General features: G+C 37.6%; 1 protein-coding gene across 1 annotated transcript in view; it reads right to left on the bottom strand.

Moving 5' to 3' along the window:
* LOC106079864 (zinc finger protein 345-like) overlaps nt 1–14,377 on the bottom strand; it is a 34,681-nt gene extending 20,304 nt beyond the window's left edge. Inside the window, exon 1 of the mRNA XM_056042868.1 lies at nt 14,357–14,377. The gene's annotated coding sequence lies outside the window, so the exon portion shown is untranslated. The remainder of the gene's footprint in view (nt 1–14,356) is intronic.
* Nucleotides 14,378–18,378: the final 4,001 nt, after the last annotated feature.

Below are 18,378 nucleotides of genomic sequence, written 5' to 3' on the forward strand. Positions count from 1 at the left end.
TTTGGGACTCAAAGTACGTTACCTGTAACATATTTAGTAAGTCACTTTTGTTTACTAGAATATTCAAACGTAGTTATACATTAAAACATGAAGTATGCAACTATGTTATATGCTATAAAATGCTAATTTAATTTAATTAATTAAACATGTGTAGAAAGTCACTTTTACACACTAGAGTTTTTAAATGTAAATTCTTTCCTTATTGGCACGATTTTTTGGGGGGAAAGTAGTAATAAATAGACTTGTAAAACAGGCAGAAGAATCAGCAGGTAAAGTGAGATATACAACTGTACAAAATCACCAAACTTCTCAGTACCAAAAAGGCTAATTGCAATGTTCCAGTTCGAGACAAACACGGAAAACTACTTTCTTCAATAAATGAACAACTTGAAAGATGGAAAGAATATTTTCAAGAAGTGCTCAATAGACCTAAACCACGAAATCCACCAGATCTAAATGCAGGACCAACACTAGACATAAACATGGAAGAAATAACAAAAGAAGAAATAAGGAATGCACTCAAACAAATGAAGACAGGTAAAGCTGCTGGAATTGACAACATACCACCCGAAGTCCTAAAAGAAGGAGGAAGTGAAATAGTTGACCAACTGCACAAACTATTCAACAAAATTTGGTTAACAGAAACACCTCCCGGTGAGTGGAAAAAGGGCCTGCTAATAAAACTTCCAAAGAGTGTATATCTATCACAATGTGAGAAATGGCGTAGCATCTTTTTGTTGGTACCTAGGAAGATTTTCAGCAAAATCCTACCAGGGGGTTTTGAGCTTTAAAAAAACCCTATCAGGGGGTTTTGAGATACAAATCCCTCTACCAGGGGGTTTTGAGTTTAAAACCCCCTACCAGGGGCTTTGAGTTTAAACCCCCCTACAGGGGTTTTAAGTTTAAAATCCCCTACAGGGGTTTTGCATTTAAATCCCCTTCTTCTATAAACAAAACTAAAAAAAAATGCAAACGACAATTCCAAATTCCAAGAAAACAGCTAAGGAAGATTTTAACTTTAAAACCGCCTCCAAAAATTACGATAAAGGCCCTCTCGATATAAAAAAAAAAAGCAAATTACACACTCAAAATTCTATGAGCGTAGCCAACGGGGTTTTGAATTTTACCCCCCACCCCATCCAGTTGGGGTTTGAAGATAAAAAGTACCTATTCAATATAAAAAAAAAATCAAATTACACACTATAAAATCTATGAGCGTAGCCAAAGGGGGTTTTGAGTTTAAATCCCCCTTCTCCAGATGGCTTTTTCTTTAAAGTTTAAAACCCCTTCAGATGGTTTTGAGTTTAAAAATCCCCTACAGAGCGTTTTAAGTTGGAAACCTCTCTCTTCAATATTATTTTAAAGCAAACTACAGTTACCAATTTCTATGATCGTAGCTAAATGGGGTTTTTAATTAAAAAAAAAACACCAAAAACTCGAGAGATTTTTTAGTTTAAAACCCCTCAACAGATGATTTTGACTATACAACTTTCCTTTTCGTTATAAAATCTAAAGCGAAATACAGGCAAGTAATTCCAAGAGCGTAGTCAAGAGAGGTTACAAATTTCTACCAGTGACTTGGGCTCCATTAATAAAGTGTGAATAGTAGGCCTATTCTGCCGAAATTGAAAAACACTAAATGTGGCTCAACAAAGATGGCTAAGACAGATTTTAGGAGTCAGTTATAGAGATCGGGTCTAAATCAAAGAAAGCATATGCCGAACTGGGAGTCAAACACATAGTAAGGTTGTGACAGAGCGTCGCATGAGGTTTTGCGGGACATGTTCTCCGACAAAATGAATTACGCATAATAAGAGTTGCGGAAACAGCTTGCCGGAAAATGCGCCGAACGGCGCGAGAGGGTCTAAGCCAGTAAGAATAGCACATTAGGTTTTTGAAATAAAACTTTTTATAGCAAGATAATGCACTGTAGATACCTCAGAATATAAATATTGTTGGCTTTCAATACCAGAAATAGTGCTCGGCGGCGGGGCTTCGCCCCGCGCTGGGGAGCGCTGCGAGGTCCCCCAGACCCCCTTGCTGGCAAAGGCTAGGTCTACAAGTTTTCCACTAATTTCAGAAAGAACCTATTCTAGGGCACAATAAACGTCTTCCGAAAGGGTCAGAATGTAATAAAGATAAATTATGTACACACATACACACACATATATACATATATATGTACATATAATTTTTTCCGCGGGGGGAGGGGGGATCCCTCCCTTGAAAAAAAATCCTGGCTACGCCCATGATATATATAGCCTATATATATATATATATATATATATATATATATATATATCATGGCATAGCCAGGTGGGGTTGGGGCTCAACCCTCCTCCCAAATAAAATCCCCCCCTCCCCCCCGCAGGGGTATTGGAATTTAGTGACTGATTTTTTGCTTTGATTTTATTTTAGTTGATATTTTAATTCTAAACCATCACTGCACAGCGCAGCCAAGGGGGTTTTGAGTTTAAAACCCCTACCATGGGGTTTCGCAGTCAAAACTCCATCTTCTATAAAACAAAAACAAAAAAAAAACAAAAAAAATTCAAACGACAATCCCCAAATTCCAAGAGCATAACTAACGAAGATTTTGACTTTAAAGTAAAACCCCTTTTAAAATCTACGATAAAAACCCCTCTTCAGTATAATAATATACATTCATCAGTCACCAGATTCTACCAAGAGGAGTTTTATGTTTAACCCCCCCCCCTCACCCCTCCAGCGGGGCATGAAGCTAAAAAACACCTCTTCAATATAAAAAAAGCAAATTACACTCTCAAAATTCTTTGAGCGTAGCCAAAAGGAATTCTTTAGTTTAACCCCCCCCCCTTCCCCCTTCAGCGGGTTTGAAGCTAAAAAAAAAATTTTCAATATAAAAAAAGGCAAATTACACCCTCAAAATTCAATGAGCGTAGCCAAAGGAATTCTTTAGTTTAAACCCCCTTTCAGCGGGGTTTGCAGCTAAAAAAAAATTACGCACTCAAATTGCTATGAGCGTAGCCAAAAGGATTTTTTAGTTAAAACCCCTCTTAAGCGGGGTTTGAAGCTAAAAAAATACCTCTTCAATATAGAATTACGTAATAAAATTTATATGAACGTAACCAAGCCAATGGTGATTTTTTGTTTATACCCTCCTCCTCCAGAGAGCTTATTTTAAAAAATGTAAAACCCCTACAGATGGTTTCAGTTTAAATACCTCCATACAGAGTTTTGAGGTTGAAAACCTCTTTCTTCAATTTTATTCTAAAAAAATCTACAGTCACCAAATTCTATGAAAGTAGCTATGGGGGTTATGAATTAGTTAAAAAAAAAACTCCAGAGATTTTTTAGTTTAAGACCACACAACAAATGATTTTGACGATAAAACTTCCCTTTTCGATATAAAATCTAATGCAAACTACAGTCACCTAACTCCAAGAGCGTAGCCAAGAAAGGTTACACATTTCTACCAATGGCTGGGCTCAATGAATAAAATGCAGTGTATAGTCATCTGCCGAAAATGAAAAAGACTAAATGTGGCTCAACAAAGATGGCTAAGACGGATTTTAGGAGTCAGTTATAGAGATAGGGTCTAAATCAGTGTTTCTCAAACTTTTTTGTCTGGCGGCACAGGAAAAAAGCTACAAAAATTTCGCGGCATACCACGAAGAACAACAGTTGTTTTATAATAAAAAGAAAAAAAAAAGATTTTACTTATTTTTAAGTATTACATTTAATGTGAAGGGTGTGCCTGTTTTTGAGAGCCAATGGGATCTAATCGAGACTCCAGAGTTGGCAAACAAAACAAACTCGCATTTTATCGTCTATTGTAAGAAGTCTTTCTCTTTTCTTAGACTTGATTTCAGTCAGTGCTGAAAATCCAAACTCACAAAACCATAAAGATGCAAATGGAAGAATTATTTTGATTGCTTTTAAACTGATTGCAGGATATAACTTGTTAATTGAAATTTAAAACACATCCAGGCTTTTCTCGGCAAAACTTGACTTAAGAACTGCATCGCTTTTTAAATCAATGAGCTGCTCTGCTTCTTCAGTTGTCAGATTTGTAGCTTCATTGTTTCCCAATGGATAGCTGACCCATCCATACTCATTACTTCCAACTGTTGGAAAGTAATGCTGCAATGCTGACTGCAGGTGTGTCAAAGTGTCCAGAATTTCGGGGGTGATTTCTTTATTTGAAGTACATTCATTGTAAGTAGGAAAGCAGTCCTTTCGAGATCTTACTTTGCCACAAAGACAAATTTTCACCAAATGACTTCAGTTTTGAGGATGCAGTGATGATTGTTTCCGATGGTCCTTGAAGACTTAAATTCGATGAATTTAATTTGTCAAATAAATCAGAGAGAAATGTCCCCTTAACCCACCAGATCTCGTCATGAATAGAAAATCCAAAGTCTTTTTTTTTTCAGCCTCCAAGAATGAAATCAGCTCAGCCTTGAGTTGGATGACACGCTTTAACACATTTCCCCTGGAGAGCCAACAAACGTTGGTGTGATACAGGAGACATTTGTAGTCTGAATCAATTGCTTCATAGAGCTGAGAGAAAAGTCGGGATGCAAGCGGTCGAGATTTGATGAAATTTACAACTTCATTCACTTGGTCCAGAACAGACATCAAATATTTCGGCAAAGATTTGAAGGCAAGAGCTTCTCTGTGGATCATGCAGTGAACAACTAATACATTTGGATTTTCTTGACGCACAAGAGTGACGAATCTCTTTCTATTTCCTTTCATGGAAGGACAGCCTGCGGTGCCAACGCTGACACAGTTTTTCCACTGTAGTTTGAAGACCAAAATGTTTTCGTTCATCACTTTAAAAATATCTTCGCCTTTGGTCGTAGTTGGTAAGTCTTTGCAAAAAAAGAATTCGTTGACACATTTTTCATCCTTGATGAAACGAATAAAAGCTAGCAGCTGGGCTTTGCCGCTAACGTTAGTGGATTCATTAACTTGAAGAGACCACAGCAGAGACACTTCATCGTCAGTCACGTCTAAGTGTTCGCAGATTTGATCTAGTAAATCTGTCGATAAGTCTTCAATTCTGCGCGAGATAGTATCATTTGGCAAAGGAACTTTTAAAACTTTTTGGCGGCTTCGGGTCTAACTATTGCTAAAGCTGGTGCAATGACTGATTCAGCCTCTGTGTAGGCTTTCTTGCGTTTTGCTAATAAACTAAGCAACCTTATAACTTACAATCAATTATTTTTCTGGCAGCTTTAGATAGTTCGTAAGTTTCTTAGCTTGTTTATTTTGTTGAGCCCTGATGTTTTCGAAGTATTCCTTTGGTTGCGCTTTTACAGCTGGATGTTTTGTTTCCATGTGTCTCTTCAATTTGCTTGGAACTAGCGCCTAATTCGATAGAGTTGCATTGCAGATCAGACAGAATGGCAATGGAGAATCTTCAGGTCCAGAAGATATGAAACCATATCCGATGTCATCTTCTTTGTACTTTGGTTTGGTTCCTTGCTTTTCATTTAACACTTTCACAGTTTCATTTTTGCTAACATATGTCTCCATGGATAACAATGAATAATGCTTATTGATAATTTGTTATTATTAGCATACACCTAAACAATTTACATGAAACACATCGCTTATTATTATCGTTTCCAATTCAAGAACTGCTGTGCATTTGCTAAGGCGGCCTACATTTGAGTCAATATATGTATAGTGGACAATTCCATAACCTGAATAGCTAACAGCCCTTCCCGTCACTATGGAGCGCTCCACTAATCGTTGTAAGAGGAGATGTCATCGCAACATAAAATAAACATTTAATAGTAGACGGACCTGTGTAACTCTGCACGTGCTGCGTTCTGAAAACTCCCGCGGCACACCTGCAAATCTTCGGCGGCACACTAGTGTGCCGCGGCACACAGTTTGAGAAACACTGGTCTAAATCAAGGAAATCCTATGCCGAACTGGGAGTCGACCCCTTAGTAAGGTTACGACAGAGCGTCGCATGATTTTTATGGAAGCAGTTTACCGCCCGGACGACGCGAGAGGATCTAGTACAGTAAGCATATTACATAAGGTTTTTTAAATAAAACTTTAAATAGCAGAATAATGCAGTGTAGATACCTCAGAATATGCCTTTTGTTGGCTTTCAATACCGGAAATAGTGTTTGGGGGCGAGGTTTTTGTAATGACCATGCTCTGTAGTGGCTCTAAGGCTGCGCACCAGTGCAATATAAAAGAGACTAAATGAATGGAAGAAAAGGAAGAGGAGGTGGGGATGTTTGGTTTGGGTTGGTTGTTGAGATCCGCCTTGCTTTGGGATCTATTTTATTAAACTTGTATTGTCATTGTTTCCTTGCGGTTCACTTGCTTACTGTAAATGTTATAACAATATATATATATATATATACTAGTCGTCGGGCGGCGTAGCATACGCCGCTATTTTGCAGGGCCGGCCTTAGGCCACTGCAACCAATGCGACCGCAGTGGGCCCCGCACTTTCATAGGACCCGCGCTAATTCTAGGTGTATAAATTATAACTTATAACATATTTCCAGCGGCTTCCTGTCGATTTACCAGGAGCTCATGGTAATCTCCTGAAATTGCAAAATATACGAAAAAGTCCTGGAAATATCCTGAAATTATTAAAATCTTTAGAAAACTCATACAAATCTCCTGAAATATAAACACAAAAATTGTCATTTTGGGGTCTCATTCAATATGGAAAACGCCAATCCTGCGCGCGATAAAAAAATAGCATTATGCTATACCCGTAATTGTGGAATCTAGTGAAAGAAGCTTCTCGCGCCTCAAACTAATGAAGAATTACTTGAGGTCAACAATTCTCAAAGATAGATCGAAACATTTGGTAATTCTTGCTATTGAGCGTTATCTATGTAGGAAACATAATTTTTATGATATACTGTATGTTCGCTACACGCAAAAAATCGTGAAGTAATTCTGTGCGTAGTAAAGAATGATTATATTTTCTAATACAAACTCTTAATTTTCACTTATAATCCGTATCCCTACCCAAACTGGGGCCGCAAAATTCGTTTCGCTTTGGGCCCCACAGTGGTTAAGAATACTACTTGTTCCCCCCCCCCCTTCTTTTTTTTTTCGTGGGGTAACTCTAGTCCGTCCGACTTGCAGAAATAAAAGAGTGATATTCCCTTAACTTGTTTTACAAACTGTTGAGCAATGAAGAGAAATATATATATATATATATATATATATATATATATATATATATATATATATATATATATATATATATATATATATATATATATATATATATATATATATACAAGAATTGCTTGCTTAGGAGTATAGGAGAACTTAATAACTACAAAAAAGTATGTTTAAATTTCGATGTTGAATTTTGACATTAAGCATCTGGATGTCAGATCACAATCAGATTACACTTTAAGTCTAGTGACTTAAACATCATTATATATCTATGCACTTCTGTCAAAGTCTAGTTTATTTTGATATCTGATCGTTTCTGTTAAGACCACATAATTTATACAACATGAGATATAATTAAATTTATATCAATTTTTTGTTTCCACGGATACACATTGTTCTGTTTAGCAAAATGAACGCCGTAGCTCGAATTCTTGTTCAATTGACGTTTGCACTGACATTAGTACAAGGAACGTCATGCGACGTCATGACGTCATCCATAAAGATAGAACGCATGGTCAAGAATGAGGAGAGTCTGTTGCAACAACTCAAAACTTTTATAGATGATCAGCTGGACAGGATCAAAGTCATGACACAGTAAGTGAAGTATTTCGCAGCAACTATTTTAGTACTTGACATGACAGCACATATCTTTGTATCCGATCTCAACACTTATCTTCGTATCTGATATCTCAACACTTATCTTCGTATCTGATATCTCATCACTTATCTTCGTATCTGATATCTCAGCACTTATCTTCGTATCTGATATCTCAGCACTTATCTTCGTATCTGATATCTCAGCACTTATCTTCGTATCTGATATCTCAGCACTTATCTTCGTATCTGATATCTCATCACTTATCCTCGTATCTGATATCTCATCACTTATCCTCGTATCTGATATCTCAACAACTATTTTAGTATCTGATATAACAACCTCTAGTTCTATTTTGTATTTAATATTACAAGAATTATTTTAGTATCTAAAATATGGACTTTTTTTTTAGATCTAAAAGTCAGTGTTGGTGCCAGGCTTGTGCTTCGCAGCGTTGAAAAAGTTAGTTTATGTTCTTTGTTTAGAGTCCACTACTCAATGCTTTTTGTACCCACATTATATCTCTATCCTAGTTGCACATTTGGTACATTGATCAATAGTTGCTTTTAAGGATGAAATACATTCTTTGTTTCTGTTATGAAACAGTTCTTAAGTAAAGTCCAGTGTCACACTTGTGTCCTACCTCTTACACATGCCCTCTTCTTTGATCAGTTCTAGTCCACATGTCTGTGGGCTACTTTGTAACCTTGTGCCAATAGGAAGTCATCCATAAAGGTAGAAGCGATGGCTGAAAACGATACTTGAAATAACATCCTGAGATCATGTCACCAATGGAGTAGTCCTTTTCTGCATGAACACTCGCCCCATAAGACAAAGGGTGACCGAACAAGACCATTCACATCAAACATGGCGTCACACCTTTTTAGAAGACTCACACATCGTGGGCACTGGCTGGGAAGAGGCCGTGGATCCAGATTACCAAAAAAAAAAATAATAACGGCACTGACCTGAGCTTCTATAGTTCAATTCTCGGTTAGAATTTAAGGATAGTTTAAACAGTCTATGTATTGCGCTTTTTTAATAGACTTGTATTGTGCGTTTTTCTACACCAAAGTGTAGACATCTCATGACCGCAGGATTACCGTAGCCTTGATGTCTGCAGATTAGTGTGATGTTGTTTTTTTCAAAATCAATTAATCGATTTTAGCTTATCCTGAATGTCTGACTTTCGTGCTTTATAAAGTCTCATCATCGTTGACAATTTAACGCCGTGATGTCAGGTACATTGTAACGCTAAATAGACAAATGTTTGGTACATTTTCGTTGCTGTATAATTTGTAATCTAATGTCATCTCCAAATAATATGATTTATTCGTTTGGATTTGTGGTGACATGTACATATAGTTGGCATGTGGTAACCTGTACATATAGTTGGCCTGTGGTGACATGTACATATAGTTGGCCTGTGGTGACATGTACATATAGTTGGCCTGTGGTGACATGTACATATAGTTGGCATGTGGTAACGTGTACATATAGTTGGCCTGTGGTGACATGTTCATATAGTTGGCCTGTGGTGACATGTACATATAGTTGGCCTGTGGTGACATGTACATATAGTTGGCCTGTGGTGACATGTACATATAGTCGGTTTGTAGTGACATGTGTCAGTGTTCAGAATTATTTAGGTTGTTCCGAATTTCCGTCTGACAAGATCACCACTTACACACAGTGTTACATAGAGTAACCAACTATGTGTAGGATTCAAATAACAAAATTATGAATTTAATTATATGATACTTATAAATGTATATGTACACGGGAATGATATATAGTATATAGGGGTGCACCGGATAGTCGCTCCGGCTCCGGCTTCTGCCGAATATCCGGCATTTTTTACTATCCGGTGCTATTTGGCTCCGGTCGGATATCACTACCGGATAGTAAACCGAATAGTAAAAAATACACCTATTTAATATGCATAAAGTGGACCTCGTTCCATTAATGTCTGTTGTAGAATGTATTAATGTTTATATTAAAACAAAATAAAGTGCTTAAAAATAGAGCCATTATGAATATGCACCAAACATCGTTTATTATAAAGACAAGGCGTGTTAATAACTTAATATAAATAGAAATGAAACTTTACATCATAAATGCGCTTTACATACAGAGCAGCAATGGCTGGCACTTTTTTTCAATTTGTCTTGACCTTTGAGTACGTTAGTTAACATGTTAAAATGCTACATTCCTAGACTACGTCATGCTGACCAGACGTCTGTCTAGCTGTGCGGGTATATCTCCAGAGGTAGAGATGAACAACTCCCACCCCTTTTATTTGTTTAGTCCATCACATTGAGTTTTTTTTTATAGGCAGGTGACCACAAGTTAAATACGATGGACGTAGGTTTAATGTCAGCGTATTGACACTCTCTAGAGGTCACACCTTTCGAGGGAACTGAGTTTTTTACTTAGTAGTTAATCTTTATTAGGGGGGCTGGACTACAAGAGCCACACCTCTAAGGTAACTAGGTATATTTCCAGATGAACAACTCCCTCCCCCTTTTATTTGTTTAGTTCATCACATTGAGTTCATTGATTGACAGGTGACCCCAAGTCAGATACGATGGACGTAACCACTCTCTAGAGGTCACACGAGGGAACTATGTTTGTTTGCTTAGTAGTTAATCTTAATGGGGGGGGGGGGGGGGCTGGACTTAAAGCCAAACATCTACACGGGTATCCGGACAAAGAGTTTGCTTATTTGGAGAAAAATTTTAATCACATGGTTGGGCTAGAGGCCACACCTTTTCAAGTGTGCCGAGTTACTTGAACATAGATCTCAATTAGTAAGCTGGACTAAAGATCACACGCACCTAAACGAGTGATCTTTAGCTACACAGAACACAAACCGCGAGATTATATAGCCCAGTAAGCCAGTAACTAATTATTTTGTAGTAGAGCTAAACACCCACTACTCTTTATTTTATTTCTTTGGTCCTTGACTCCCAATTTATTGATAGACATTGACCATTTTTAAGCCAGAATGAAAAAACACAACGTGCTAACAAAGGATATTACACTGTAAATAAATATTACGGTTAAATAATTTTTCTAACGTCTTAACTTGAATATTACTCCTGCAGTTAAGTGTCTTGATTTGATAACAATATTCTTAATAATTTGTGACAGTCAATTAACTCCTTGTTATTACTATTTTTTTTACTTAAGATGCGTACTTAGCCACTGTGTATCAGGCTAGGACGACTTTTACACACCTGACATCCACAGGCTTATTATGGTTCCTTTTTGTAACAGTTACTGAAACCACGAATAAAATAATTAATAAGTAATAATTAAGGAAGATGTTTCTAACATACGTTCTTTGCATTTAATGTTTCTTGCGTACGTTCTTTGCACAATAAAATACATAAAACAAAGATGTGCATGTTTGCGTGTCTGTATTTTTTTGCCTTGTATTAAAATGTTTAGAAAGAAAGCTAATTTCATTGTTTAATTCTTTTGACTTAATAAATAAAGGAAAAACTTACAGTAAATTTTAAAACGGAATAAAATAAATTGAATAATAGTACCGCAGTTAGATCTAGCAAACAAAGAAACAATATGCTGGAGCGTAAAAAAAAACAACCTTAATATCTAACTAGTGGACGGGTATAATTTATCTATAGGCTTGACTGACCATGCCAATGTGTTATCTTTTTTGACTGACACCCAACTCTATTGCGTGCGTATGCTCAAGGAAAAAAAAACAATGCTTGATGGTAAACACAAACAACTATACACACTACACTAGGACTACATGTGTAGGCTCACTAGGTATATCTGACCAGGTTGTTGGTCAGAAATTCATGAACACATACATACGACCACTATACAAGGCAGATTGCACTTTACTTATGAGATTTACATTATTAACTAGTTAAATATATACTAACATTATTTACATTGACCTTCCTACACACATCCTTTACAGTTGGTGGCATCGTACATACACACAGACACAATCATGCTATACAGATTTTTAGAAATACTGTTAAGTTTGAATAAATCAATCAGTAACAGAGTTTAAAACAATAAGGTATATAAAAGGAAAAAAAATAAAACCAACCAATATAGGTATGTTATTTAACAGTTTCGTAAAATGTTCAGCAACACAAGCTATTAACAAGACACTTAGGTATCCGGCTCCGGCCGAATATCAAATTTTACTATCCGGTCATATCTGGCCCCTGCCGGATATCAAAAAGTACTATCCGGTGCACCCCTAATATATTGTTATAAACTCGGTGGTGGCACAGAGAGGGGTAGTGGTGTGTGTGTAGTCAGCCGACACAAATCGCCCCAGGCCAGCACTAGACGAGCGGTCAACCGTGACGAGCTACTACGGTCAGCCGAGACGGGTGTCAACACGGCGGTTCGGGAAGGATCGACGGCGGTCCGGGAAGGATCGACGTCGTGAACAGAGCTCAGGAGCGTCACGAGAGTTGTAGTCATCTGACCACCTAGAAACGTCGAGCGGCGTTCTGTCCGGTTCGAGAAGGCCAGTAGGGACCCTATATAAGAGCGGAGGTGTCGCAGTCAAGACGGTTCACGACAGAAGGTCTACTACAGGGCTCAGAACACGGTCGACTACAGCACAGTTCAACGGTGTGGTTCTGTACGGAGCATTACGGCGGTTCAGTGCGGAGTACTGTCAAGTACAGTTGAGACGACTGGCGTCTTGATCTTGGTCTGTGATCGAGTCCGACACAACGAGCCTATTGTGTGAAGTCAGTCCTGAACTGTTGAACCCAGTGCAATCCCGGAACGAGACGGAGAGGCCAGTGCAAGAGTTGATACGGCGGAACGCTGTTATCGAAGAGATATTTGTACGGTCTTGTGTTACGTGCTGCCAATTGTACAGTATTGGCTGTTATTTCTTCAACTTTTAAAGTGTTACGTTACTTTGGAGCCCTGAGTTGTCAAGTTCTTTAAGTTGGTGGTGTATGGTGCAGTTTGCAGAGAGCCTGGATAGTGAGATTCGTAACAATATATATATATATATATATATATATATATATATATATATATTAATAATCCAGTATAACTAATCAAGCACCTTGCTACTACAAACTTGTCACCATGGTTTCATAGTAAACCAGACGCTGACCGATGACGACACAAAACTGAAAACATTCACAATGTTAGAGTTAGAATTCAACTGATCCCAACTGGCACCAACTCCTCTGTTACGGCCACTGACACTCACGTCGTCAATGATCGACAATCTGAAAAAGACACTGAAGACTGTAGAAGAAATTTCTGAGAGGATAATACATACAACACGGGCAAAGAATCGAGTTCAATAATATGCTTTGACACTGGCAAAGAATAAAGTCAGTAATACACTCCAACACTGGCAAAGAATAAAGTCAGTAATACGCTCTGACACTGACAAAGAATAAAGTCAGTAATACGCTCTGACACTGGCAAAGAATAAAGTCAGTAATACACTCCTTCACTGGCAAAGAATAAAGTCAGTAATACACTCCAACACTGGCAAAGAATAAAGTCAGTAATACGCTCTGACACTGGCAAAGAATAAAGTCAGTAATACACTCCAACACTGCCAAAGAATAAAGTCAGTAATACACTCCTTCACTGGCAAAGAATAAAGTCAGTAATACACTCCAACACTAGCAAAGAATAAAGTCAGTAATACACTCCTTCACTGCCAAAGAATAAAGTCAGTAATACACTCTGACACTGGCAAAGAATAAAGTCAGTAATACGCTCTGACACTGGCAAAGAATAAAGTCAGTAATACACTCCAACACTGGCAAAGAATAAAGTCAGTAATACACTCCTTCACTGGCAAAGAATAAAGTCAGTAATACACTCCTTCACTGCCAAAGAATAAAGTCAGTAATACACTCCAACACTGGCAAAGAATAAAGTCAGTAATACACTCCTTCACTGGCAAAGAATAAAGTCAGTAATACACTCCTTCACTGCCAAAGAATAAAGTCAGTAATACGCTCTGACACTGGCAAAGAATAAAGTCAGTAATACACTCCAACACTGGCAAAGAATCGAGTCAGTAATACGCTCTGACACTGGCAAAGAATAAAGTCAGTAATACGCTCTGACACTGGCAAAGAATAAAGTCAGTAATACACTCCAACACTGGCAAAGAATAAAGTCAGTAATACGCTCTGACACTGACAAAGAATAAAGTCAGTAATACACTCCGACACTGGCAAAGAATAAAGTCAGTAATACGCTCTGACACTGGCAAAGAATAAAGTCAGTAATACACTCCGACACTGGCAAAGAATAAAGTCAGTAATACACTCCTTCACTGGCAAAGAATAAAGTCAGTAATACACTCCTTCACTGGCAAAGAATAAAGTCAGTAATACACTCCAACACTAGCAAAGAATAAAGTCAGTAATACACATCTTCACTGGCAAAGAATAAGGTCAGTAATACACTCCTTCACTGGCAAAGAATAGAGTCAGTAATACACTCTGACACTGGCACCCTATAAACAAATAAACACAAGACTCAATTTCTACTCTAACACTAGACTTAGTGACCACCTCACATCTACACTATAATAAGAGATGTTACAAAGTAACTTACCCGAGTTGAAATGTACCAAGGTTGGTATCAGGCCATGGCGGAAAGACTAGAAATAGGTAGATTTCGGTGTCTCCGGTGTATACAATACTCTAAGTGTAGAGAATAGCTTCTTGTTTACAAATGTACAGGATATTTTCAGTGCACCTTTCAGCACTATGGAATCCAATGGTCTAAAGTGTAGAGAATAGCTTCTTGTTTACAAATGTACTGGATATTTTCAGTGCACCTTTCAGCACTATGGAATCCAATGGTCTAAGTGTAGAGAATAGCTTCTTGTTTACAAATGTACAGGATATTTTCAGTGCACCTTTCAGCACTATGGAATCCAATGATCTAAGTGTAGAGAATAGCTTCTTGTTTACAAATGTACTGGATATTTTCAGTGCACCTTTCAGCACTTTGGAATCCAATGATCTAAGCTCTTCTGTTTACAGAACAAACTCATTTTAATAGGAAGAAAGCATCAGACTCTTTGGCTTACACATGAAACACAAATACAAAATGGACTACCAACTAGAGGCAATTTAGGAGATTTGATGCAAAGATCAACTGCTAGACAATGAAAAATTGTTAAAACTAAAGCTCAATCCTTTTTATTTTGTAGACAACTGTTACGTTCAGTTCATCTTCTTATCTTATATAATACAGACGTTACTTCAAAAAAGAAGATGATTACGTCCTACGCTTCATGCATCTAGTCATGCATGTAAACCAATGTTACTGGTTTTCCTGGTTGGCTCCTGCAACCCATTTCATCCTCAATAGCTTAGTGTCCTTGACATTGTTTAGTTTAGTGTGAAAGTCTTCTAAGTAATTCAAGAAATATTTTGGTGACTTGACAAGCCCTCGAGTACTGTTTAACGTTGAAGTTCAAGAACATGTAGGTGCCATAAATTTTTATACATTGTATACATTTAGAAAAGAAAATATTTTAATCATTTATGCTACTCTTCTCAAAGATTCTTTGCAGATCGTTGGCTTGAGATACACATGGACAATTCAACAACACAAGCTGAACTGGACCATCCCAATGCTATTTTTCTTGTTATTAAACAATTTCAGGACAAATATGAGGCCGCACTGGGGAATAACTATGGTAAGAACAGCGAATGTTTGAGTGGTCTCTGAAAGGAGAAAAGCCAGTATTAGTTTTGTGGGTTCCACTTTCCGTCCGTCCGTCTGTCACGTTAAGATCGTAACAATTAGGAAAGATCTTGCAAATAATGCCATAATGCGTATAATGCTATCAATTCTCTAGATCAAGAATTAGATCGATCTATTTGGACATGTACTTTCACATTCCTAAGTCATTCCATGAATGGATCTATACTCTAGATCTTCTTCTAGAATTCTAGATATGTTCTAGATTTCTATTAAAAAAAAAATCTAGATTATATTTATGTAGAAATATAAGCTAATATGAAGACAATATTAAACAAGAAAATATTAAAAAAATACTTTTCTAAGAAATGCAACATTTATTAAGTGCAGTTGTATCAATTAGTTTGGATCAGTCATGTAAATAAATATGTAATAGATTTAGACTAACAATAAAAAATCTGTGCAGTTAGAAATATTTTTACCATTTCTGTTTGTTTAGCTCTATGTCATGCTTTTAGCTTTCTCATTACGCTATGTTCTTATTACTTTTTTTTTTGAACATTCGGGGAAGTGGGGAGAAAGAAGAATGTATCTGGTCAATGCCCACCGTAATGGCTTTTTAAATGCATTTAAAAAATAAAGCTGAACGACCTGAAATCGAACTCAGGGTTCAAGCCACCTCAAGTGCAACATAATAACCACTGTGCCAGGAAAGTGCTTATGAAAATATAAGGTTTTATAGTTATCTATTTTTAGTTTCAAACTCTATGGCGGCGATCTATAAAGGGCACTGATTTAACATTTACCACCATATTATTCAAGTTCAATTTTTTTCCCTTGTTCGGTACCAAACCAAATAACTAATTACCAATAGCTGATTAACTAAATTGGTTAATTTGTTTTATTGATTCTTGTTTTGGTAGAAGAAATAAGTGTACAAAAAGTTTGTAACATTTATATTTAAAAAAAATAGAAAATGTATAAAAAAGTTTAAATCTTCTTCATTCTTCATTATAGATTCTTTGAACTTACTCCTTTGAATTATAATGCCATCAATTTATTTGCCCAGAAGATTAGGAAAATTTATTTTCGATAATAGGTTTTTCAGGTTTTTTTTTTTTTTTTTTTCAAGTAAAAACAACAACAAATGATTCTCTAAAATTGCTTTTCTAATAGTTCAGTTCGTTGTGCAAAGTGTCCAACTAAACGTGACAGAAGTTACAACAGAGATTTCATCTCATCGTTTGGCGATCATTTGGTTTTCTTGGTTCTTACCTACGCATTCTGTAGGCTTCATTTAGGGTTTCACCACTTACTGTTTTTTTTTTCTTAGTTTTTTTTTTTTTAGTTTTTATATAAAAAATCTATTAACGTCTATGGAAATTGATCACAGATTAAAAAACAAACTATCTACTTATTCATTTATTAGGTGTGCCATAAGTGTCTCGGTGTTTTTTCAAGGCCCATGCCGTCCAGGTCAACTGGTTAAGCAAAACGTCTGCCCCTTTCTCCATGTGATCGTTCTGAGGTTGACCGTTTTCATCCAAGGCCTTGTCGACTTCCGGAATGCAGAACATATTGGAGAGGCTGAGTGTGCCCAGTTCACTGAGGAAAGGCCTCAACTGCATGGCCTCAACTGCATGGCCTCAACTGCATGGCCTCAACTGCATGGCCTCAACTGCATGGCCTCAACTGCATGGCCGCACTGACACATCCGTAGATACCAAGGGAGTACGCCACAATTGCACTTTGGGCTTATAGCTGAAACTAGATGGCGGGAAGTGGTCCAACATATTGCTGAGAGCTGAAACTAGATGGCGGGAAGTGGTCCAACATATTGCTTATAGCTGAAACTAGATGGCGGGAAGTGGTCCAACATATTGCTTATAGCTGAAACTAGATGGCGGGAAGTGGTCCAACATATTGCTGAGAGCTGAAACTAGATGGCGGGAAGTGGTCCAACATATTGCTTATAGCTGAAACTAGATGGCGGGAAGTGGTCCAACATATTGCTTATAGCTGAAACTAGATGGCGGGAAGTGGTCCAACATATTGCTGAGAGCTGAAACTAGATGGCGGGAAGTGGTCCAACATATTGCTTATAGCTGAAACTAGATGGCGGGAAGTGGTCCAACATATTGCTTATAGCTGAAACTAGATGGCGGGAAGTGGTCCAACATATTGCTTATAGCTGAAACTAGATGGCGGGAAGTGGTCCAACATATTGCTTATAGCTGAAACTAGATGGCGGGAAGTGGTCCAACATATTGCTTATAGCTGAAACTAGATGGCGGGAAGTGGTCCAACATATTGCTGAGAGCTGAAACTAGATGGCGGGAAGTGGTCCAACATATTGCTTATAGCTGAAACTAGATGGCGGGAAGTGGTCCAACATATTGCTTATAGCTGAAACTAGATGGCGGGAAGTGGTCCAACATATTGCTGAGAGCTGAAACTAGATGGCGGGAAGTGGTCCAACATATTGCTTATAGCTGAAACTAGATGGCGGGAAGTGGTCCAACATATTGCTTATAGCTGAAACTAGATGGCGGGAAGTGGTCCAACATATTGCTTATAGCTGAAACTAGATGGCGGGAAGTGGTCCAACATATTGCTTATAGCTGAAACTAGATGGCGGGAAGTGGTCCAACATATTGCTTATAGCTGAAACTAGATGGCGGGAAGTGGTCCAACATATTGCTTATAGCTGAAACTAGATGGCGGGAAGTGGTCCAACATATTGCTTATAGCTGAAACTAGATGGCGGGAAGTGGTCCAACATATTGCTTATAGCTGAAACTAGATGGCGGGAAGTGGTCCAACATATTGCTGAGAGCTGAAACTAGATGGCGGGAAGTGGTCCAACATATTGCTTATAGCTGAAACTAGATGGCGGGAAGTGGTCCAACATATTGCTTATA

Source organism: Biomphalaria glabrata, chromosome 9, assembly GCF_947242115.1.
Source record: "Biomphalaria glabrata chromosome 9, xgBioGlab47.1, whole genome shotgun sequence".
NCBI classification, from domain to species: domain Eukaryota; kingdom Metazoa; phylum Mollusca; class Gastropoda; family Planorbidae; genus Biomphalaria; species Biomphalaria glabrata.